General features: G+C 40.6%; 1 protein-coding gene across 2 annotated transcripts in view; it reads right to left on the reverse strand.

The window, feature by feature from the left end:
- Camkmt (calmodulin-lysine N-methyltransferase) overlaps nt 1-26,649 on the reverse strand; it is a 376,835-nt gene that overhangs the window by 286,130 nt on the left and 64,056 nt on the right. The window lies entirely within an intron of this gene.

Genomic DNA, 26,649 nt, shown 5'->3' on the forward strand with positions numbered 1-26,649 from the left:
TCAATGTTTTCTCACATTTCTATTTTCAAAAATCCTTATACAGCAGGAACTTTTAAAAAGCCTGACTAAGGCCAGTTGGTACCTTCAGAAGCTTATCATCCATATCCTTCTAGAAAGTGGTATAAGACGCAAGTTATCTTCATTTTCTAAGCATACAGAAATTCATCTAACTATATATTTTTGTGCGCACAAATGACTTCAGAAGAGCACAAAAGAAACTTACCACTGTGACTACCTACAGAGAGGGGGACTAGATTAATGAAAAACAAGGGATTCATATTCTTTAAGTCAAGCTGAACTTTGAACCGTGTGAGTAAACCATCGATTTGAAACATACAGACATACAAATAGACATGAGTCATATTTAACTGTCTTTCTGATGCATGCCAATCAATGGCACTGCAACCTGAGCGAGTGCTGCCTTAGGAATACTATATGTCACTGTTTTAAATAGAATCGATTCTACTGATAGAGCAGAGAAGCTTGCTTGAATGCACTCAAGAGTTAGTATCCCAGATGCTAGCTTTGTAGAAAATGCACATCTTTAGAAGAGTGAGGCAGGCTAACAGATCACTGATCTCACAGAGAAGGTAAAGAGAAAAACATTCGGTATGAGATGCCTGCTGGAATCGCGCCGTCAACACAAAGGCATGTAGCTAGCATCCTGGCCCTTCTGTGTACCTCTCCCCAGGCATATTTGCCACTTAAGCACAAAAGGGTGGTGGTGGTGGTGGTGGTGGTATCTTTCGTTTCCCCTAATTGCTTCTCCCTCTTCAGAGATAGCACAATGAACAGTCAACTAGGATCTAGCTAAATCTTTTCCTTCCGCCATCTTTTTCTGGTTCTTCTTTCACAAGAATGTATATACTATGCAACACATTTGAGAGCTGGATGGAAAGAACGCTGAAAAGGGGAAGGATGATCTCAATTTACGGCAAACAAAAACAGTGAATGATCAACTGATAACCCATTCTTTACAGTGCATAGAATCTGATTGGTTTGTTCTTGTTTGTTTGTTTGGGGGTGTGTGTGTGTGTGTGTGTGTGTGTGTGTAAAGTTTCTGGCACTATAGTCAGGATACTTCTAATGATAACTCAGGAGCATGTTTACAAAGCCTGGGCAAATATTATCCATCCACATAAGTTACATTTCCTAACCAGGTGTGCTGGAACATAGCAGCGCTCAGGAGACTGAGGCTGGAGGATCACTCAAAGTTCTAAGCCAGCCCAAACTACAAGGTGAGTTCAAGACCAGCCTTGACTACAATAGGGAGGCCCTGTTTAAAAAAAAAAAAAAAAAAAAAAAAAAACAGGGGTTATTATTAACAACAACAACAATAACAACAAAATGGAGGCCTTGAAGTTGGGAGGGAGAGAGGGTAGGGGCACTAGGGGGAGCTGGAAGAAGGTGATGGTGCATGGATATGATCAAAATACATTATTATACATGCACAATTTTTCCAAAGGATAAATAAAAGTATTATTAAAAAAATAACCCAGCAGCTGGGGAGATGGTACAGTTGATAAGGTACCTGCTAGACAGGCATGGAGACCTAAATTCAGTCCCCAGAATCCATGTAAAATGCTGAACGCAGGCTTGTGATTCCAGAAGTAGGGAGACAGAGGTGGGCAGGTCCCTGTGGTTTGCTGACCACCCAGCCTAGCCTAATCATTAGTGAGCCCATGTCCCATTGAGACACCCTGTCTCAAAAAACAAGGTAGACAGCTCCTGAGGCTTGACACCCAAGCACAAGACCACAGCACTGAGATTTTGTGTGTGCAATGACTGTATCATGTCTAGCAAAGAATGTTGTGCAGCCATCATCCACTAACTAGCTCAGGCTTTTACAGTCTTCCCAGCCACCCTCTTTCATGGCGACCCCTGAAGGCGGAAAACAAAAAACAAACAACAGGCCGGGCAGTGGTGGTGCATGCCTTTAATCCCAGCACTCGGGAGGCAGAGGCAGGCGGATCTCTGTGAGTTCGAGGCCAGCCTGGTCTACAAAGCGAGTTCCAGGAAAGACGCAAAGCTACACAGAGAAACCCTGCCTTGAAAAACCAAAAAAAAACAAAACAAAAAAAACAAAAAAAAAAACACAAAGCATTACAGTTCCGGTAAATTCTGAAAATATTGCATGCCAGGCATTATTCTAATAATATAAAATGTTATAATAATATAAAACTCATTTGATCCTGTATTAATCCTGACAATTCAATGTAATTTGGAGGGGGGTGTCCTTTTATAAATAAAGAGATTGAAGAAAAAATAGTTAAATGATTTGGTCAAATGGCATACCTAGGAAGTCATAAGGCTCAAGGCCGAGCAGTCAGGCTCAGTACCACGGGTCCTAGCCATCCATCACACAACACAAGCTCCTGGGATGCTGGGTTAAAGACTTTCAATGAGAGCATCCTGGACCACATCCCTTTGAATTATGCCCCCTACCACGGATGATGCCTGGGTTGGAAACCTCAGTATCTCGAGATCCACGTCCACATCAAGCTCATTATAGCATATCATGGAAAGACCATTTTCTCTCCTTTTCCTGAATTACTCAAACCTTAAAATACAGTTTGCAAAACGAAAAGAAAAAAATGGAGTCTGGGCATATAGAGAGTCCCTATCGCAATCACCACAACTTCATCTAGTTTGTTCGTCCTCAGAACTAAGCCCTAAAACACCCCTCACCTTGGTTTGGCACCATGAGTCCTGCTCTCACTTTGCCAATGGCTCCTCTCTCCGTGAGAAATACCACCTAACGTGGCACTATCTTATTAAAGTAATTCCTTTAGGATTTAAAGGGACTTAAAATCCTTTAGGAATTAAAGGGATTCCCTCTCAAATTTTTCAGAGTGAAAACACCTTGGAGAAATTCGCCTTAACACTCCATGATGTACAGAGAAGCAGCTAGAAGCAGCTAGAGGCCCTTCTGCCTCAGACGAGGTCCTCTATCAGTGGGTAAACCAAGATTCGAGAGGGTCACAACACTACAAAGCTGAGAGCTCAGAGGTCAGGTTACACACTCATAGCACTGTTAGAAGAAATATTTTAGACTGTGTCAGGTGAACAATAGCCTCTCTCGGTTTAAATAAAATCCTTATAGAGGCACAACAATTCTTTCATGTCAAGAAATCCCTCCGACTCGGTGATAAAATACAAGTCGAAAGAGTACAGGATTGACCTAACATGACAGCCTCTCCAAAAACCCTTGACTTGTACTCCGCTCCATTGCTACATTATGTTCGGGGCCACGATGTCTTCCAAGAGACAAGTGAAATAGAGAAACAGATCAGGAGCAGAACTGTCTACTGTCTAGTAAATATGACTTGCTCTGCCGCACTATTTAGAGTATCACTAAAAAGGTATCACTCAACGGGCCAGTCCCTAGGGAATTCAGAGAAGGTACCCTGGAAGGAAGGCAGGGTGCTGATGACCCCAAGATGGAGGTGTCTGGTGAGGTCTTTGGAAGGATGACTCTGATGGCCTTTATGTTCCTAGCACCACAGGTGGATACAAGGAATAACTTCAAATGTTCCACAGCACAGTGGGATAATACAACTGGCAAAAACTAACCAGATATAGTAAAGTAGCTAATAGGACTTTGACGGTCCCAACATGAATAAATGATAGGTGTCTGATAATATAACAACTGACAACTAGGCATTAACATTGTATCCTTGCATCAAAATGTCATACAGTAATCATGTGCATAGATACCATTATTGTGTGTTGACTAAAAAAATACATACTAGTCAGGCATTGTGGTGTACGCCTTTAATTCCAGCACTTGGGATGCAGAGATGGGCAGTCTTTGTGAGTTCCAGGCCAGCCTGGTCTATGTAGTGAGTTCCAGGCCAGCCTGGTCTATGTAGTGAGTTCCAGGCCAGCTGGGTCTACATAGTGAGTTCCAGGCCAGCCTGAAATATTGATAGTGAGACCCTATCTTAAAACAAAAACAGCTTGGTACTGGCATAAAAACCGACATACAGACCAATGGAATCGAATTGAAGACCCTGACATTAATCCACACACATATGAACACCTGATTTTTGACAAAGAAGCCAAAACTATACAATGGAAAAAATAAAGTATCTTCAACAATGGTGCTGGCATAACTGGATGTCAATAAGTAAAATATTACAAATAGATCCATATCTGTCACCGTACACAAAACTCAAGTCCAAGTGGATCAAAGACTTCAACATAAATCCAGTTACACTAAACTTGATAGTAGAGAAAGTAGGAAGTACTCTTGAGTGCCTTGGCACAGGAGACCACTTCCTAAATATAACACCAGCAACACAGACACTGAGCACAACAATTAATACATGGGATCTCCTGAAATTGAGAAGCTTTTGTAGGGCAAAAGACACGGTCAATAAGACCAAAAGACAGCCTACAGAATGGGAAAAGACCTTCACCAACCCCTCATCTGACAGAAGGCTGATCTCCACAGTATATGAAGAACTCAAGAAACTAGACATCAAAATACTGAACAATCCAATTAAAAAATGGGCTAAAGAGCTAAACAGAGAATTCTCAAAAGAAGAATCACAAATGGCTGAAAGACATTTAAAGAAATGCTCAACATCCTTAGTCACTAGAGAAATGCAAATCAAAATGACTCTGAGATACCACCTTACACCTGTCAGAATGGCTAAGATCAAAAACACTAATGACAGTCTATGTTGGAGGGGATGCGGAGCAAAGGGAACGCTCCTCCACTGTTGGTGGGAATGCAAACTTGGACAGCCACTGTGGAAATCAGTATGGCGGTTTCTCAGAAAATTGGGAATTGATCTACCTCAAGACCCAGCCATACCACTCTTGGGCATATCCCCAAGGAATGCTCAATCCTACCACAAAGATACACACTCAACTATGTTCATAGCAGCATTATTCACAATAGCCAGAACCTGGAAACAACCCAGATGCCTGTCAACTGAAGAATGGATTAAGAAAATGTGGTACATATACACAATGGAGTACTACTCAGCAGAGAAAAACAATGACAGCATGAAATTTGCAGGCAAATGGATGGAACTAGAAAATATCCTGAGTGAGGTAACCCAGACCTCAAACCCAGAAGGACAAACAAGGTATGTACTCACTCATAAGTGGATACTGATATAAAGCAAAGAACAATCAGACTGCAACCCACAGAACCAGGGAGGCTATATAACAGGGGGGACCCGAGGATTACTATGGCTTATAATAAGTTTTGGTTTTACTCAATCACTGGGCAAGCCTCAATGAAACATTTCACTATTAAAATAAGAATTTGTACTGTATCAAGCTGATAATAGGAATTAATTAATTAATTAAAAAAACTAATGAAATTTCTGCCATCAGGTATCTTCTTAGTTTTATTGGTTGAATCAGAAACATGGTTAAATATTGAGTAAAACACTCAAAGCATTCAATAATTTACTTGTACGATATGCCCACATATCATTTAGTAAATTGCATTAGTGCTTTTTCAAACCACATTGAGCAAAATCCTCAGTGATGAACTCAAAATCTGTTTAAAGCCCATGAAACTAATCTAGACTAGAAAAACAAAGTTCTTACACAATTTACAATATAAACAAAACATTCACTTTGACCTGCCCTAATACTTTTGTTATGTTTAATATATATTTCATTTTTCATTAGGAATTGTGGAACATGTTTTTCCAAAGTTAACACAATCAGATGGTGTAATCTCATTCCTGACGGACTTCGAACGGAGCAAGGCAGAGTCTTTCCTTCCTCCCTGCACACAATTTTAATCCTCACTGTCATTAAGACAATATGCCTCAGACTTCATCCAGATCCACTGATTTCCTAAAACCTCCTTATTTTAAACTCTGAAAGACTGAAAAGCATTATGGGATACCACCTCCGGTGGTTAGGTTTCTCTCATAGCCATTTTATTAGATTATCTCACCTATAGAAGAAACAAAAAATAAGGAATTCCATTTGGAACCTGAGTTTTAGAGAAATTTCCGTCATGCACTAAAAGCTGGTTCCACCCTTTGCTAGTACACCTGCCCCTCAAAATGGACAACAGAATTTTCTTTTAATAAAAATGCTTTCCGAATAAACTACAGGATGTAAATCTCCTTAAACCAAACTGAATCCATTCTCTATACTAAAGATGACAAAAATTATCCCACTAGCTGAATTTCACTGCCAAGCTGTCAACTTGGATTTCTTCTGTTTAAAAGTAGCTGTTCATTACATTCCGTAATGGGCTGTCAAAGCAGCACCACAATGAACCTGTATCATACACAGCGGCAATTGGGCAATGTGCATTATGTTTAGATTACTGCATTCTTTACAAGACCCTGGGCTAATTTTAAACGAGATGGTTAACTTGAAATAAATCAAAGCCCATTTTGTTTTTACCTTAAAACTAATAGCTATTTTCCATTTATGTCTCACTACTGCAAGCATTAATGACAAATAAAACAAAACTCATTGAATATATACATGAGAGTAAGTAAAGAAGCACATATGTAAGTCTATAATCATATGTGTGTGTTTGCTCCCAATAGTCTAAGCTATTGTTAATGGCTGATTGAATTATACGGGGCACAGCAAATTATATAATATTGCCAATGTGTGAGCAAGGGCTGCTGTAGTCATGAATACGTGATAGGTTGTTACCCGAAAGCATCACTCCAGAAGCATACAGCCTTTGATGGTTAAGCATAATGTGTTAATTAGGTATCTTTTACCTATCTACTGCATGATTGACCCTACACTTTAGCATGGGATATTGTGAGCAATGATAAAAAAGTGCATGGGACCTGCCACTGAGCCACTCTTCCCCAGCATGATATCCTAACCACAAAGGCATGTGATAAAAGACTTGGTAACTGTACTGATCACAGATGACTTCTAAATACATCTAATGGATGCAAGGACCAAGGTGATGCTTTTTTTCACTTGACATTCTTTTCTGTAACACCGCTAGTACTGGAGTAACCTAAGAGGGCATAACACTAAGGTTAAAAGTAAATCCTACTTCAAAAATTCCTACCTGAGACCATCAACTGTAAACTGACTTGTAAATTCATGGATTCTGATGATGCTAGCATGTGAAATACGTGTCAGTCACAGAGCCAGGCTGCAACTCAGCCAAATCTGCCAAGGAATGTTTCGGGGTAGATACACGAGTTACGTTGAATTGGTATCTGTGTAGAGTACGTCTCAAAGATGAGATGTGAGCATACATACATCACTTATTGATATCCTATCTTGGTCAATAACACATTAGGTGCACATGTGGCGAAACGCCGAGGGAAAGTAATAAGAAAAACACCGTGAAGGCAGCTGTTGTCTTCAGAACAAAGAGTCTCCTCTCTGATAGATAAGATCGTCAGCAGTGTGCTTTAGCCTATAAGCATGCTTTATAGATGTGTATCATGCTCCAAAGTGCACCCAAGTATAACTGGAAAGAAAATGGACTCTGTGTTACATGAGCTCAGGTCTTCATGTACACATATATTTTATTCCAAGGACTTACCAAACACTTCATCACAGCCCCTTCAAGAAAACTGAAAAAGAGTCTGCTTTAAAACCAATTCACGTAGCCAGGTGGTGGTGGTGAATGCCTTTAATCCCAGAACAAGGGAGGCAGAGGCAGGTGGATCTCTGAGTTTGAAGCCAGCCTGGTCTACAGAGCTAGTTCCAGGACAGTTAGGGTCCCTTGAAATCCTCCCCCAAAAAATTATGTAATTGCCTCAATTGGATTTTTTTAAAAATAACTAAAATAGCTTTTGGAATCACCATCAACCAAATAATGTATGGTAAACAGTATACAAATTTACAATTTAAAGTTAGTTTTATCTTTTACTAACTGGTTAAGTATGTAATACTATCAATAAACAAATTCTATTATATCTTCATATTATGCTTACATAATTAAAAAATCTATTTTGCTTTTTCAGAAACCAAACATGTTCTTTTTTTTTTTTTTTTTATTTAAAGATTTATTTATTTATTAGGTATACAGCATGTATGACTGCAGGCCAGAAGAGGGCACCAGATCTCATTACAGATGGTTGTGAGCCACCATGTGGTTGCTGGGAATTGAACTCAGGACCTCTGGAAGAGCAGTCAGTGCTCTTAACCTCTGAGCCATCTCTCCAGCCCCCAAACATGTTCTTTTGTTCAAATATATAGTCATTCTGAAAGCATTTTATGGAGACATCCATACATACCCACCACCTCGATTCTATCGTTAACATTTTATCATACTTGTTTTATCACATATCTATTCATCAAAAATAGAAAGTTTTAATGAAGCATAAACACATTTCATAAGAACAAATGAAATAAAGAATAGTGCAAAGATGATAATGCTCTCCTTAATAATGAACCTATAATGCTAATAGTTAAGCTTTTGATTGCAGGCAGAGTCTCATAAATGATCGCTTCCATCCTTAAAAACTATGATACCTCTTTGTCTTAATAGAGACAATTGAATCTAAATTAACTCTATATTAGATTCTGAGTGATTATTATATTTTAATTTGGAAGGCAGGATTATGACAGTAACAGTAGAATCTATTTCATCAGCCATGTGGAAAAAACATAGACCTGCAAGACACAAAAACACTTGGTTTTGTATTAGAGTCATACAACGGGATTTTTCTAATCATTAATGTAGCAGACAGTTCAACTCTTCTAATTTGATGCTGTATCTACTATAATATATATACATTATGAAAAACAACTGTCCTATTTCAAATCTGTACTTCAACAAAAGGATGCCATCCATGTGACCCTCTGTAGGGACTGAATGTATTTGCTTTGGTACAGTGTCAAAAAAAATTTTAATAAACACAATTATTATTTTCAGAGATCTAGGGAGTTTACATCCGCTCTGCTTTTCATTTTATTTAAAGGAGAAATGAGTTCTGAAATCTGTGTCATAAGGAAGAATACTGGCTTCACATTCCTAACTTCCATCTCACATGAACATGCGAAGAATTGTCCAACCCTGTGGCTGGGTACTTCCTGCAAAACCTCAACAGGTCAGAGAGCACGGGGATGCAAACAACAGGAAAAGAACTTTTGAAATACTCAAGGGACGTCCGGGAAGTGAAAGGCCTGAGTGAGAGAAATCCTCAAATTTCAAAGCCCACTATAATACTTGAATAATTTTTGAAGTACCTCTAAGAGCTATCCATTGCCGTTTTGTTTCGGTGAAATGTTTTTCACATCACTCTGGATTCCACAAAGAAATAATGAATTGCGCTTTTTATTCTCCTTAATTCAACTGATAAGAAAGCACACATTAATTAAAAGTAAGCTTTTTAATACTCCAAAATAGAAATGAGCTTTTAATGTGAATTTTCCATTTTGAAACAATGCATGAAAATACATGGGTGGCAATGTACCTCAAAAATGTTAGTGTATACAAGACATTCTTAATTACCACCAAGTATGTTTAAGCAGGTCTGGAACTGCCTGGTACCCCTTTTTAACATTTTTATTTGCTGATGAACCAACAATGTTTGGCATAATTAACACTAAGATCTTCAAAACTCAATGACTGAAAATAATTGCCGCTCTTTTTTCTTTCCTGGGTCCTCAGAAGCCCAACCTAAAGATTTAGAGCTGACTGGGCAAACATAAAGGATGTCAGAGGCAGTGACCACTGACATGCCATTCAAGGCACAGGGAAGAGAGTTCAGGCTTGAATGCCTCTAAACTGCTCATTGGTAAGATCAGCTATCAGCGAGATGCAGTGTAAGTCAGCATTATTCACTGAGCCTGCTATGACCTTAAAATCACTGCTCCTGGGGCATGTTCAACCACCAATTAGTTTCTGTGCTCACTGGACATCCACTGCTCGGTAAATGCACTGGTCCTTCATTCCACAGTGTTGATGAAGTGTGTGTGATGGCTTTCTCTTCCCAGCTGCCCTCCTGAAGCTGCCCCATCTTGAGCTAATGCATTCAGGTCACTTGAACACCCCTCAGTTATCACGGAATTTGATACTTTACTTAAAAACTACCATAATTTAATCTGAACAACATGAATGTTATTGTGACCATAAAACTGCATGTGTAGACCAAGGTAAAAATAAATCAGAATTCAATTTTCTAGTATATTAACTATAGTCTAAGACAGTTCAATATAAAAGATCAGATTCCGTTTTGCTCAAAATGGTTATTTTATCAGCTATTCATTATTTTATCAGCTATTACCATTCTTGAGAGAGGAAATTTCTTTGCAGTTTTTAAGTAAACATCATTAATTAGCACAAATGTACTGTTCCTACTGTTTCTAATAAATTTTTTAAAAAGAATTTTTTTCTCCTTGGACAGAAAAAAATATTACATAGAAGGAAGCATACTTGAAAAATAACTAAGATAATATCGCACCATGATAAAAAAAAAAAAAATGAAAAAAGATGTCCACAGTTTCTACTCGGGGAGATACAAAAAGCCAAAGGCAGAGCCAAAATTGGATATTTGGGAGGGAAATTGCTGACAGTTATATAAGTAAAACTATCCTGAAGAGAACTGTAAAGAGAGAATCTGGAGACAGGATAGAGGTGTGTCGGCCGAGACTGTTAGCTGAAATAACCTGCACGGCTTCTCTCCAAATACCCGCAGGAGAGTGCTTGAGACTGGTGCTCTGAGTCTCCCCCGCAGTGATTACAAAGGTAGAAAACTCCCCCTCAGCTGAGGGGTCAGCCTTTACCTCATGCCCAGCCTCCTTGCAAAACGATGTGATGGAGGTTTGGTTTGACCCTTTCCAAAGAGCTTCCTTAAGATGTAATTCTCATCACCCATTGAAAGAGAACAGCAAGCCGACAGTTCCTCACATATTTAGAGTTCTGCAGCAACCATTTCAATCAAGTTTTGCACAATGTCATATGAGGGGGCAGAACTCACTCTCTACATCCTCTGTAGTTTGCTTCCTAGAGTAACTGCTTGTCTACTTTTCGTCTCTATAGATTTATCTGCTCTGGACAGTTCATACAGATGGGTTTTTAAGTGTTGTGCTTTGTGATTGATTCCTTATATTCACTATGATGTTTTATGAGATACATTCACGTTTTAGTGTGTATTAATAACTCATTCCTTCTTTTTTTTTTTTTTTTTTTTTTTTTTTTGGTTTTTCGAGACAGGGTTTCTCTGTGTAGCTTTGCGCCTTTCCTGGGACTCACTTGGTAGTCCAGGCTGGCCTCGAACTCACAGAGATCCGCCTGGCTCTGCCTCCCGAGTGCTGGGATTAAAGGCGTGCGCCACCACCGCCCGGCTAACTCATTCCTTCTTATTGGTGAAATGTTATTGGGTGAATTAACGTTGTTTACCCACTCCCTGACTTTTACAACAACACAAAATAATGCCTGAGAACAACAGTTCATAGCCTATGCTTAGATGAACTGGTGAAAAGAAAATCTCCTTCCAGATGTGAATTATATGTCACATTAGTTACAGGTGTGTTTTGTAAATGGGGTAAATGTGGTAATTTCAATGAGAATGTTTGAATGCTTGGTCCCTAGCTGGTGAACTGTTTGGGAAGGATTAGGAGGTGTGGCCTTGTTGGAGGAGGTGTGTCACTGGGGGTGGGCTTTGAGGTTTCAAAAGCCCACACCAGGTCCAGTCTTTCTCTTTTTCTGCCTCCTGCCTGTGCATCAGGATGTAAGGTCTCCTCTACTGCTCCAGCACCATGCCTGCCTGCTGCCACCATGCTTCCTGACATGAAGATCATGGACCAACCCTCTGAAACTGTGAGTAAGCCCTCAGTTAAATACTTCCTTTTATAAGTTGTTTTGGTCACAGTGTTTCTTCACAGCAATAGAATAGTAACTAAGACAGTGAACTGATTTGCAGAGTCTATAACTTGTATTTATAATTACTAAATTATACATATAATTACTAAATTTGAATAACAGCAAGAATCAATAGTCCTGTAGTAATAACAGAATTCATAGAAGAGTACTTGAACATATCCTCATAATTTTACACTTAAATGTCCAACCCCCAAATTCTCATACAGCATCATTCACTGTGGTGGAGAACTGACAGTAATCCAGAGGAGTTAATAAAATACAGGAGATGTTCATCATGAGATATTATGTGTTCAACAGATACGACAAAACAGAAGTATGCAACAAAATGAATAATCTTGCAATAAAACATTGAGTGGCAAGAAAGGAATCTGGAAATAATACAATCTCTATCATAATAGTATAATATAAACTTAAAGTATCTACCTCAAACAGTAGCACATATTTTAGATGAACACATTAAAACAGAGGAATTTGAAACATTAACTCAGTACTAGGCACAGATTTGAAAATGAGGGCATATTATTTTTCAGAATTCTCTGTTTCCTCCACCTGGAGAGAGATTATACTTTGCTGCCCTATTGGCAACAACCTGGGACATGAATATTGCTCTGGCCAATAAAAAACTACTCCATGGCACTAGTGTTATATATATTTGATGGAAGGGTGTGGCAGAATATACAGTTCCTACCTTTAGGAATACCAGGAAAGAATTATACAAAATGAGGGAAGAATTAAAAAAAATCAATCAATAAATAGAGATGCCCAGAACGGCAACTCTAATGAAGACTGATAGAAAACAGACTTTAGATAGACTGCTGATGGAAATCCTCAGTGCTGGGCAGACACGTGATCTGACACTGTATAACCTGGTAAACATGCTGAAAGGTAGGTGGTAAGAGGATGCTGAACTCAGTCTGAATTACTAAAGTAGATGAGACTAGGTAAGGGGACTTGCAAGATGGCTCAGAAGGTAACGGCACTTCCTGTCAACCCTGAAGACCTGAGTTTGATGGGTTTGGGATGCACATGATGGAAGGAGAAAAGTGACTCCCAGGGACTGTCCTCTCACCTCTACGTGGGCACCACGGTCTAAGTGTATACATACACATATATATATAAAAAATAAAAAAATAAAAAAATAAAAAGAGAACAGATGAGGAAGACCACATCTAGAAATCCCTGATAATTACTGATAGCACAAAATCTAGTACTTACTGACATTTAACAGATACCTCCTGAGCTAAATTTAGATCCCGTTTTAACTGTGACATTTTACTTTCCCCAAATATCCACAAGTCAATCATGGAGACCAACTTATCATTGAACCATATAGTCAAAACTGTTTCGTCAGGTAAACAGCTCACACAAGATGAAGAACTCCAAGGCTGTTTTGTTTTAGGCTTTTTCCACCAGCTGACAAATAAAATGTACTCAGGAATAAGCTACATGACAGTTGGGACCTCACATGCCTCTATGCCTCCTTGCTGGTGACACACCCCATCTTCAGTCATAGTCCATTGCTGGTGGCCGTGCCAGAGGAGGAGCAGGTGGCAATTGACTTCAGGAGACTGGCCCACCAGAATGCAAGGCACTAATGGGTGAATCTCGGGTAGGCAGGGCCCCTGAGGGCTTCAGCTCCAGAATGTCTCTTGCTACTGCTGTGCCTTTACATGTTTGCTGCTGCGATATTTCTCTGGTATCTGGTACGGTGTGAATGAGTGTCGGGGAGATCCCCACTGCCTGTAATGTAGTGTGATTAGCTCATGGAACTTCCCTGTACTACTGGGCATTTTTTTAACCTGTAGATTATTATGAAGATGATTTCCTCTTAAGTTGTACTGTTTAACTGAAGCAATGATTTTATACAGTAATAGTGTTAGTTTAAATAGAATTTTGATGATTAAGGGTTTTAATGAATATAGTAAGGGATTATGATAGAGGTTAGTTTAGTAGGAAAATTAATATAAGTAAAGGCAGGATATTGTGTTGCCCCCACCCCTGATAAAGCAGGGGCTGCAGAAGATAGAAAATAAGAACAAAGAAGTGTCACGCAGCTAGGACTTATGAGTTTCTCTTGAGGAGTCCTATCGACTGTGGCTTAGGTTAATTATTGAGGAAAACAACTGAGTCCCAGAAGCTAGGCTAGCTCAAGTTCTTTTAATCTTAATGTTGGGAGATGTGTTCACGGGTTTCAGTGTGCATCACAGATGAAACAAAGCTTTAAATATGACTTAAGGTTAGGTTAAGATGGTTTTTGTTGATGGTTTTGAGGTAGAAAATCTTGGGGAACAATTTAAAGTTTAGAAAGGCACATTTTCAACAGTTGAGTGAGGAACTCATTGAGGTCACAGAACAGAACAATGGCAGCCTGGCTATTGCTGGCTGACGTACCCTTCTTTCTAGGATGGGTTGCTGATCAAAAGTGATGATTATTTCCTTATACTCATTTCTGCCCTCAGCTTCCTGATATAAAAAACTGTTGATTGAGGAGTATGCACCCTGAGGATTTAAAATAGAGCTGATTGTTTTTCATATATAAGTTTAGATTTGTGATTCTTTTAAAGGTTTTTTTTTTTAAAGATTACCTTTTGAGATAAATAATAAAGTGATTGATCCTTTCTTTGTAACCACAAAATGTAGCCTGCCAGTAAAAGAACTAGCTGAGAAAAAAAAATACCTTGCTTGTTTACACTCTGTTAATCTATAACAAGTTGCTTGGACATGAATGTCTGTTAGTTCTTGGGAATAATTTGTTTTTTACCTGTAATATGTAAAATGCTTAAATCATGTAAGGGATATGGAAAACATGTTGTTTTTTACTTGTATTCATTGTAGTCATTCACTTAAAAAATAGAATGTAACCACGTAATTTTTATATTGCTTGAGAGATTCTGCTGTATGGGTATATAAGCTGTAAGAGAAAAAATAAGACACAGAAGGGATGCATCTGGATAGAAGTAAGAAAAGAAATAAAAAGACGAGAGAGGGAAGATAGAAAGACCCTAAAGGTGTGTATGCTTCCCCTTTCACCAGCCCCAGAGAGTTAAGTTTGGCCCCCTTAGGTAAGAAAATCAAATTGAGTGATTAGTTTGCCAACTCCATGGCTTCCCCTCAATTCCTGAGCTGCTGAAGGCTGGTTCTCACAGTGGCAGTCCATAGGTATAGAGCTGATTACTTGTCATGGTTAGTGTCCTCTTGGTAGCTTTATTTGTTTAGATGCCTGTGTGTAACGGGAAATATTGTTTGAATAGAAGGAATTTATGATATTAAGGACTTATATGTAATTCAGTAACATGAATTCTTCTCTAAAAGCTACATGCTAGTACACACTCTGGTACCTTCAATTCTTTATGATCCAGGTGGTGTCTCTTGTTTGGGTATTAGCCATGTTTTTTGAATCATGGCTAATGATTTTTTTTATTTCTTTTAAATAATGTATCCCTCCCCACCTCTAGCACTGACATCTCCCATTCCTGACCTACACAGCCCTTGCTTAGATGGTTTTATGTGTGAGGACAGTCAATGTAGAACTTAATTTTGTATTACCTGTACTGTTTTGTTTTTTAAGATTTTTGTTTATGTCTGTTTTGTCTACATATGCAATGCCTGTGCAGACCAGAAGAGGGCGTGAGATCCTCTGGAACTGTAGTTACAGGCGTTGATAGCCACCATTCGGGCCATGGGAATCCAACCCTGGTCCTCTGAAAGACCAGGCTGTTTGGTCAGAGACTAGAATGTTTTCTTAGGCAGATCTCTCTCTCTCTCTCTCTCTCTCTCTCTCTCTCTCTCTCTCTCTCTCTCTCTCTCTCTCTCTCTCTCTCTCTCTCGCGCGCGCGCACATCCACACGATGTTTTTATTCATTTTTTGTAAATTTCATGTATGGACACAGTGTATTTGAATAATATTAGACCCCTACTTCCGGTATAGCTCCTCCCAGATTCCCCTACCGTGTCCCCATCCAAATTCCATGTCCTCTTTTCAGAACCCCTGCAGTCCAGAGCTGTCTAAATGTGCACAGGTGTAGGACCATCCATGGGTGCATAGCTAACCTATCAGGGGACACACCAAGGAAGAAAACCATCTCTTCCAACCCCGGAAGCCTTCCCCTGCCAAAGCTCCTCAGCTAGGGGGGTGCAGCTTTATGAGCCCCTCCCCCACCTGCGCTGGACTTTTGCCTGGCTTTTTTAGGCATCTCTCCAGCAGACAACCAGGTGAATTCATGAGTGCAACTGCCCTTGGTTCACAGCAGTCATCCCCAGGCTGTCTCTTAGACGCTTTCCATCCCTTCCTCAGCAACATTCCCCTAGCCGTGGGGTAAGGAGGTAATCACAAACATTTTATAAAAGAAAGCAAGTTATAAGAGTGACGGCGAATTCAAAGTATCCCAACGTTCTTTTTAATGAAGAAACACATGAATGACGCCATGAATGTGGACTAGATTCTACTCAGCATCTTGAAGTTCACAGTGGCAGAAAACCCGTAATGGTGTTCTGCACATGACAGCTGTACCTGCCCAGGGAACCTATTACCATTACTACCGGGACACTTACTAAAGGGTGACACTAACAGGTCATGTTAAAAAGATTCTCCTCGTGAATTCTTAAGATTACTACGAGGCCTCCTAACATCTTCACAGTGACCCCATGAGAGAGCCAGAGCCCCAAACCACACAGTTCAGTTTGTTTGAGTTACTAACCCAAAATTGTGTGGTGTTTATTGTTTTAAGACACTAGGCTTTGTGATATTTTATTATACATCACCAGATAACTGATAGACTCCACCTAGAAACTTTCCCTGATACCTCATTGGCCAAAATGAGTCATGAGGCCACCCACAGCTACGAGAGAGTCTGGAGAGTATTTTCACTGGGTGTGCTCTTCCTGTAAATAAAACCTAAGTTCTGGTTCTTCTGTTAAGGAAGAGCCATGAGGAAATGGTTGGCAGGTAGGCTACTGCTCCATTTCTATCTAATTCAGTTTTCATCAGAAAGCAAAGAGGCCCTCAGACGAGAAGACAAAGACACCAATATAAAGAGTGTGCAGCCCACAGTACATAAGGAAACAACCCAGGACCTAGCAGTTGTTCTAAGAGGGGTTCACTCTGCAGACAGGCAATTTGCACTCCACCATGCCAGTTAAATGACTTATATCTATGGTCTCCTGTCCTTAGTCACCTTGAGAAATCATGCTAATTAGAGAAAAGAGAAACAGGAATGTGGAAATGCTTTTTTGATGTCTTAGAAAAAGAAACTGAGTATAGAAAAAAGCTTGAATGGTAACATCCACGATGGAACTGTGTGGCAGGGCACTGGGTGCTTAATCCAGGTCTAGAAATTGAGGCGGTGTTCGGGAACAGACAAAAGGCCCGTGTTAGGAAGTATGGGAGGTGCCAGGAGGCTCCTTCTTGCCTTCAGCCTCGGCCTCGCCTTGTCAATGTTTTTAGCAGTGACTTAAAGACATAAAGGGTATGCCTATCAAATGCTCATGTGACACATCGGGGCATGATACATATAATAACAGAATCAGATTTTCAATGATCTTGACAGCTCACACGACTGTCATTCACACAGCTAACACTTCTAAGGAATCATTTCGTGGGTTTCATTTCTGTCTCTACCAGGATGCTAAGTTCCTCTCATTCCTTTAAAACCTCCGACAGTACCCAACAAAGTCCTGGGAACCCAGGCAGCATTGCCGTTAACATTCAAGGAACTGAACTAAACCGTATTGAGTGTAGAGGAGTTCTGAATAAATCACTCACCTGGGCATCATAATATCTTTTAACTTTCCCATTAGGCCATGTCACTGTTTCCTTCCAAGAAGCTATAAATGAAAATTTCTAGCACATCATACTTCCTGAGCTACCCCCAGGCCCTTTGAAGACAGATTACAATAAGTAAAATTTTAGAGGGTGCTTGAAAACCTTCACACTTTTTATTTATGTATCTCATTTCGGTATTATGCCCAGTTCTATGACTCTAGACTGAGCCCACTAGGCAGCTTACAGCGTGTTTTAGAGCTCCCGCCACCCACACAGAGTGAGAACAGACACACACACCCCGTTGCAGGGCTGCACAATGTTAACATTTTCTCGTTACAATTCAATATCATTGCGGGAAGATAAGCACACCCCACAGTCTAACTTAATAGACACGAAGAAGTCAAGCTCTATTGTTCAATGTCGCAGGCAGCCACCCCACATGATCAACCTTTATTCTTTTCGGGCTTCATTATGAGGATGATGCCTTTCAACTGTGGTGACTAAACCAGTTAAACTGCAAAGCAAGAAATGTATAGAACCTTTATAAGAGTAATACTGAACAGCTTAAATGTAAAACCTACAATTAAATTCCAAAACTACGTACTTCACCCTCAAGAAAATGCTAAATAGTTCCTCGGCAACATCCCTAATTTACATACCCCAAAGATGATAGGACTTATATCCGCATGTGCTGCGGTGATATTAATAGGAATTTCTCAAGTACTGTCCGAGAGGAAACATGGTCATATTAACCCATGCATTTCAAAACTAACAAATTTCACCTTAGCATGCTGGGGACAGGAGCTATGCTCAGCGTGCCAGGGGAAGGAGCTTTTTCATTTTCAAAAAGCCGTCTTTTGTCAGATGAAAAGCCCCGAGAGTAAAATATTTCAGTATAGTTCAGCGCTAACAATGGATATGCCATTAGATTACCATACAAGTGAATAAAGCTCCAAATGATACGAACCTTTTTTCACACTTTAGATTTTGATGTGAAATGAGTCTAATTATTTATTCATAGACTTTCCCTCTGAGGAGTTCAAAGCACTATATTTTAAATCTTCAAACGCACATTCCCTGAGCTCTAACGTCTACTAGAGAGGACAGAGGAAGAACCTGTGACAGGAAAGAAGACAGACAAAGGAAAGGGGTGGCTGGAAGAACCCAAGCACATTTCAAACGTGAGGTGGGATGTTTTATTCATTCATTTATTCCTTCCGGCATTCAAGCGTTTAGTAAGCATCTATTAGAAGGTGAGATCCATGCTCGATGTTAGTGAAGACAACCCCAGTTCCAGCAGCTCTTCAGACAGAGGCATGACAGACATAGAGAATGGTAATTACATGTGCCAAGTGCTATGATACAAGGAACCACTGGATTTGGGAAGACTTCAACAGGAAGGGAAGGGTTCAGCTATATTTAGAAGTACTAACAGAAGTTTGTCAGAGACTCCTAAGACAGCTTGGAGACAGAGGGCAACCTTCTGCTGTAATGCAAGGAACTGTCTGAAGCTCTGACCTGTTTGAGGAGTGTAAGACCTCACCGTGGCTTCAAAGTCAGAGATTCTAATTAGTGTCCAGAAACCGTGGGGTCCGAGTCTGTTTTGTGAAAAGACTTCAAAGTTGCCAAAATCATGAAAATCTTGGACCAATCAACACACAATAAGCAGATATAAAAATAATACACATAATTTTGTTTTATATGTACATGGTTTTATGTATGTAGTTTTGCTTCACACACACACACACACACACACACACACACACACACACACACACACACCTCCATGGGAAATTACAACTGATGTCCCTGAGCCCCATTAGACCTCTTACTAGGGCCTCGAATGATTTTTAGAAGTCAGTTGGAAGGGCTCAGCCACACAGCTTTCTCCTTCTCACGTCCCCTTCTCTCAGGTAGAGTCTCACTTACGTAAAGTTAAAGACTTGGGCCAGATTGCTTGATGCTATCTATCCCCAAGCTGCTACCAGCACACCCACTCAACAAGGGAGCAGGTTTCTCCAAAGGACTACATATGGGACAACCTCTTTGGCATCAATCTGCATGTAGCTGCATACAACAGATGTTGAAAGAAAGAAAATATGTAGCTTAAATCTCAGAAGTGCAGATGAAAGAGAATGTTTTCCTTGCTTTTATATTATTTCAAGTATAAAAGCTCCTATGTCAAAATACTCAGAAAATTGTGGCTCAAAATAGAAAAGACAAAAGTCTGATCATCAGACTGACTTGTCGTTCCAAGGCTTCCAATCGCCTTCTACAGAGGCACTAATTGATATCGACAGAGTGATATGGCTGAAAACCAAAACCTTTCTCACTTTGATATATGGGGGCAGGAGGCAAGCAATTCACCAAACTAAAAGGCTGTGCTTATTCTGTGTTGGGTTAAAGAAATTATAGCTGCTGTTTATATATAAACATGTGTATTTACCGACTACATAAAACGCTACACTTGATACTCTGCCCCGGTACTTGCTGGAACACAGCATAGTACCTAGTGCATTAAGATCCACAGTCCTTGATGATAATGGTGAGGATTCAGAGCCGAGAGTCAGCATTCCGATCTGATAGCTCGCTCGTGATGTGGCCCGGATCTTATCACCTAGCAGCACTGATTTCAGCAGATCATGTGTCATGATTTAAAGGTCAAAGAGTTTTATAACCCTGAAAACTCAGAATGTGGGAAAAGGATAACTATTTTCTAGCAAGTCAAACCAAAAGACACGAACAGCATGAAGACGCGTCACCCAGAAAAAGAGACTTGGATATAAATACGTACTGAGTCACAGGGAAAGTGTTCTGACATTTAAACAGAGAGCAGGTGAGCAGGAAAAAGTCACTAAGGAAGTAGAACCCAGGGACAGATGACAGGGTAGGCTCTAACCTGGGGGGCGATGAAGCACAGCATTAAATGCTAACATCCCTCTTGTGGTCCGGAATTCATGAAGCAAGGCTGATGTAACACAAGCCATTTTGAGAAAAAGCAGAAATATAAATACAGAGATAAAAGGAGAATTCTGACTATTCCAACTTTATTTTTTTTAAAAATAAAAAAGAGCTCATTGGAAAAATAATGCTAAATATTTTTTAATAGTTTACTTAATTTTAATTTTTTATGTGCATTGGTGTGAAGGTGTCAGATCTTCTGGAACAGGAGTTACAGACAGTTGTGAGCTGCCATGTGGGTGCCAGGAATTGAACCCAGGTCATCTGGAAGAGCATCCAGTGCTCCTAACCCCTGAGCCATCTCTTCAGCCCCAGCCAAATATTTTCTTAAATGGTTAATGAGAAAAAATAAGAGACAAACTTCTACCGTTAGGACCAGTACCCATAAGCATGGAACTGTGAGAGTACCAGGTAATCCTATGGAAAATGATTATGCTGGCTGAGCTTGGGAAGTGGAGGCAAGAGGCCCAAGAATTCGAGGACAGTGTCTGCTGCAGAGCAAGTTCAAAGCCAGCCTGGGCCATTACACATTCTGCCTCAAAAAACAATGAAGATAGAAGGGGGCAAGGGAGGGGAAGGGAGGGGAGAGGAGGGGAAAGAACGGGAGGGGAGGGAAGGGGAGGGAAGGAAAGGGAAGGGGAATGAATGTGGCACTCAATTATAGTCTCAGCTATTCAGGAGGTTGAGGCAGAGGGATCACATGACTCCATGCGCTTGAGACCAGTTCAGACAAACACGGTGAGATGGTACCTCAAGAAAAAACAAAGGAAAAAGGAAATGGGCACCGTTTCAGTGCCCCTCTCTGACAGATGCCCTATGCCCTAGAACATAGAGAACTGGTATAAAAAGAAAGGTCCAGAAGCCGGAAAAACTAAAAAGGAGAAGAGTGGTGGAATATTATTTTCATTAGGCAAAGATGTGTTACATTTCTTTAAGCTGTGGAATATTACTTGAACTGTGCATGTGAAGGTGCGTTACATTTGTGTCTGCTGCCTTCGTTAACGACGTAAAGATGTGCTCCATTTGTTTGTGACGCATGTGTTTAATTATGTAAAGATGTGTTGCCAGGGCTGGAGAGATGGCTCAGCGGTTAAGAGCACTGGCTGCTCTTCTAGAGGACCCAGGTTCAATTCCCGGCACCCACATGGCAGCTCACAACTGTCTGTAGCTCCAGTTCCAGAGGATCCAAGACCCATGGCAAAACATCAATGTACATTAAAATTGCTTTAAAAAGGATGTGTTGCATTTGTTTCACCTTGCCTACCTAAGGCACCTGATTGGTCTAATAAAAAGTTGAACGTACAGTAGCTAGACAGGAGAGGGAGAGGTGGAGCTGGTGGGCAGAGAGAATAAGTAGGAGGAGAGGGAGAGAGAAGAAAGGAGAGTGATCAAGGGAGAAAGAGAGGGACACGCCCGGGGCCAGAGCCAGGCAGCTGCCAGCCAGCCAGACACGAGAAGCAGTGAAAGTAAGATACACAGAAGGAAAGAGAGGGAAAAAGCCCTGAGGCAAAACATGGATGAAGAGAAACAGGTTAAGTTATAAGAGAGCTAGTGGGACAAGCATAAGATAAGGCCGAGCATTCATAAGTAATAAGAAGTCTCCATGTCATCAATTGGAAGCTGGTTGGTGGCCCAAAAGAAAAAGCCTGGTATAGAGAAGGTATAGCTCTCTGAGTCTTACTTAATCACACCGCATAACTGCACTATCTGGCCATGGGATGGTGGGAAAATCCTAGAGACAATTTAAGTAGGCCATTCTTCAGAGTTGTAGGGCATGTACTAAGCTACATACACACTGTCATCATTTGGACATTTCCAACCATCATGTCATTTTCCTGGAGAAACAAAATGCAAAAACGATGAATGTTCTTTAAAATTCCAAATGGGAGTCTCTTCTTGGAAATTTTTTTTTTTTAATTACTGGTAAATAAAAGCTACAAAATAGCCAGGCGGTGGTGGCGCACACCTTTAATACCAGCACTCGGGAGGCAGAGCCAGGCGGATCTCTGTGAGTTCGAGGCCAGCCTGGGCTACCAAGTGAGTTCCAGGAAAGGTGCAAAGCTACACAGAGAAACCCTGTCTCGAAAAACAAAAAAAAAAACAAAAAAAAAAGCTACAAAATAAATGTTAAAATGTTCCAAAAGATTAAAAGTTTTCAAAAAATCAACACCATAAAAATTAATTGGGTTCCAGAGAACACTGGAAACAATACCAGTGAGTGGATGCTACCAACAATTCTACAACAGCAAGCACAGACCTTGTGACAGCCTACAGGGAATTAAAGTGCTACTAATCAATCAACATCTCTTTCTTCTGTCTATCTATCATCTATTGATCTGTCAATCTATCTATCATCTCTCTCTCCCTCTCTCTCTCTCTCTCTCTCTCTCTCTCTCTCTCTCTCTCTCTCTCCATCTAGCTTCCCTTTTGCGGTGTTGGCCATTGAACCCATGGCCTTCCACATGTTGGACAAGCGCATTGCTGCTGAGCTACAGCCCCAGCCCCTACACAGCTCAAGTCTGCAGAGGGGTCTTCTTCAGTCCCCCTTTGGTTCCACCTCTGTGTCCCAGGCCCACAGCTGCATTCCACTCATCACCCTGCAGCTGGAGTGCAAACATTTCTAAAGACAGACTTGATCATATTTCCATTAGCTACTATGGCTTTGGGGAGTGGGTACAAAAGGCCTTTCGCAGCCTGGGCCTTCTGACCCCTGCAGCCTCGCCTCATTTTCTGCCCCAAACGCTCTAACGCAAGCCTCACTAAGCAGCAGATGTAAGGTCAGTCTGGAGACTTAGCTCAGCGGTAGAACATGCGCAATAACATGGGTTCAGTCTCCAGCACTACCAAAAGACCAGGGACAGAACAGTCGGCTCTCGAACACCAAGGAGGAAGAATTTTAACACAATGCTAACCAAGCTCTCTTCTTCCCAGGCTTTGACCGGTGATGGTGCCTCCAACTGAACCATACCTTCTCCAGCCTTGGGTTAATTTTTGCCTTAACAGACTTAGATTGCTCTTCTTTACAAGGCCCTCTCTGGGTCCTGTGAGGTGACTCAGAAGTGGGGAGAGAAGGGCAGCAACACTTGTGAGCAGGCCTGAGGACCTGGGATCCCACAGGGTGGCAAGAAAGAACAAATTCCAGTCATTTCCTGACCTCCACATACACACATGCTATGGCATAAGCACATGTAAACACAGACCATAGATAGATAGACAGACAGACAGACAGAAAGATGATAGATAGGATAGATAGATAGATAGATAGATAGATAGATAGATAGATAGATAGATAGACAGATGATAGATATAGATAGATAGATAGATGGATGGATGGATGGATGGATGGATGGATAGATAGATGATAGATAGATAGATGATAGATGGATGGATAGATAGATGGATAGATAGATAGATAGATAGATAGATAGATAGATAGATAGATTGATTTAGGAGAAAATTTAAGCTTCCCACAGGACACACTGGAGGAGCCTTGTGAATACTCCCAATATAATGAACTTGCCGCTCACATTCTATCCCCCACCACTCTCTTTTGACCATAAGTTAACACAGGCAGGGCTGTGTTTCACTTGCCATTAGGTGCTCGGAACTTACACAATTCCTTTCACACAACATACGCTCAAGCAACTACAGACTAAACTAATTTACTTCACACTGGGCTAACGCTTTCTAAAATGTGATTTTCATGTGAACAAAACGCATTACATGTAAATGAAAGGAGCCCACGTCACACCAAACATAATTCACGTAGGTCACAGCCTCTGTTGCTTTCACGTCGGAAACCTTGTGGGGGCAGCGCCAAGAAATGGATCAAGTACTAAGCCATGTGCGTGCTTAGGCATCTGCTCTACCCCTGAACTATAGCTGCAGCTTCCAAAGTCAGAGACTTCCATTTAGTTCCATTTTGTTATTATTGAAATGATCCACAGAATTTCCCCTTTATTCAGGTTCGCAGACTCTTTGTGTAGCTACAATATCCTCTTTACAGCTCTATTCTACCCAAATGCTTTACAGAAAGATAAAACATTTTATTTATTTTTTAAAGGTTTCTTTATATTACTCTGTGTGTGTGTGTGTGTGTGTGTGTGTGTGTGTGTGTGTGTGTGTATGTGTGTATGCATCTCTGTACACCACCAGTGCCAGGTGTCCATGGAGGCCAGAAGAGGGCATTTGATTCAATGAGATTGGAGCTACAGACAATGGTCAACTGCCATGTGGGTGCTCGGAATTGAACCTGGTCCTCTGAAAGAGCAGCCAATGCTTTTAACCTCTCCAATACCAGAAACACATTTTAAAATCCATAAAAAAAAAAAAAATGTGATTCCATTTAAGAGAATGGGTTTCGTGGCAAATTGCCTAGGTTTTGACTCCATAGCTTTTTCTAATTGCATCATTGTGAGTGGTTGACCAATCAGTCAAAGGGCTTGGCTTTTTCCTTGAGGCAGCTGTAAAAACTAAGGAAAATGGTTAAGTTCTTTAGATAGACCATAGCACAGAATTAACACCTCCACGTCACCTAAAAACTGCCTGTATATAGGACTTTGGTGGTTTGCTTTGGCAACTGAACTAGAGGACTGGTTTCCCACCCTTACAGAACTATGAGATTGATACGATATGAAAGTAGAGAGAAAGCCATAAGAGGCATTGCTACCTAAATAATGACCCTGATTCACATCACAACAATAGATTTACCTCATTTCATTTATGTGCGGGTTTCACAAAGTCATTTTGAGGCTCAATGGGACTTAGTTTTGTCCTTGCATCCTCCTGAGGAAGGAGATTTGGGGAAGGGTAGCCCCCAGGAAAGGACTGGCAGCCCTCTGCTGTGCCCCTGGTTAGCAGCACCCTCGCCCCAAAGCATGCCTCTTACATGTGACCAGAAAAGAGACACTTCCTGACCAAAATTACCGTGAGTATCGCAGAGGAGATATTATTAACGGCCTGAAGACAATAAAGATATTAGGGACGTACAGACAGGGGAGCTGAAAGTTTTTAACTATTAGTATGATAGCAAGGTTCCTACCATGCCTGTCCCCCATGAGGAGATCAACCACCCCCAGTGATCCTTCTTAGGAATTCTAAGGGTAGAACTTGAAGGAGCACTATGATTCTCTTTAGCCTCTTGCAAAAAGTGATGAGTTGAAAGGTTGGAGAAGAAGCATTTACCTGGGTAAATATTAACCTATGGACAGAAACTTCAGAGACCAGTCATCGACTATTACCAAATGCTATTTTTCTTTTATGCTGGGGATTGAGCCAGGGATTCATGTATGTTAAGTGCATACTCCACCATAAGGTACACTCACCTTCAATTATATTTTTTATTAAAGATTCAGCTTCTTTCTTAGTATATTCTTCAATAAAATACATACAGTGGCTGAAAGGAACCAGTGGCTGCTCTTGCAAAGGACCTACATTTGATTCCCAGCATGCACTGCACACACACACACACACACACACACACACACACACACACACACACACAGAGCTGCTCACAATCATCTCTAACTCCAGTTCCAGGGGATCTGCTGCCCTCTCCTGGCTTCCTCCAGCACCAGCATGCATGCAGTACACATTCATGCAGACGAAACACCCGTACAACTAAAATAAATATTTTTTTTTAATTAGAGTCAGCCTGGAGATTTGGCTCAGTGGAACAAGGTGTGCTTGAGATGTGTAAGGTCTTGGGTTCAATCCTCAGCACTATCAACAGACTAGAGACAGATCAGTAAGCACTAAAATATCAAAAAGGTAAGATTTTTTTTAAACCAATAATAGCATCAAACAGATATAAAAATAAAATGGCTTATAAGTTTTGTGACTGTCCAAATCCACTTATAATATGACCTTTCATTTTATCTATTATGAAATGAAGTGTTTCAAAAATTGGATCTTACAGGTGTCGCAAACATAACATCACTATAAATATCCAAACTTTATGTTGATGTATTTGTTAAAAACCTAAGACCATATTTTTATGCCTTCTGAACATAACATCATTTATTGTTTTCTGGATGCTTAAAAGTCATTATTATGGGAGCCAGGCACAGTGGCACACGCCTTTAATCCCAGCACTTGGGAGGCAGAGGCAGGTGGATCTCTGTGA

Source organism: Peromyscus eremicus, chromosome 22 (genome assembly GCF_949786415.1).
Source record: "Peromyscus eremicus chromosome 22, PerEre_H2_v1, whole genome shotgun sequence".
In the NCBI taxonomy this organism is placed as follows: Eukaryota; Metazoa; Chordata; class Mammalia; order Rodentia; family Cricetidae; genus Peromyscus; species Peromyscus eremicus.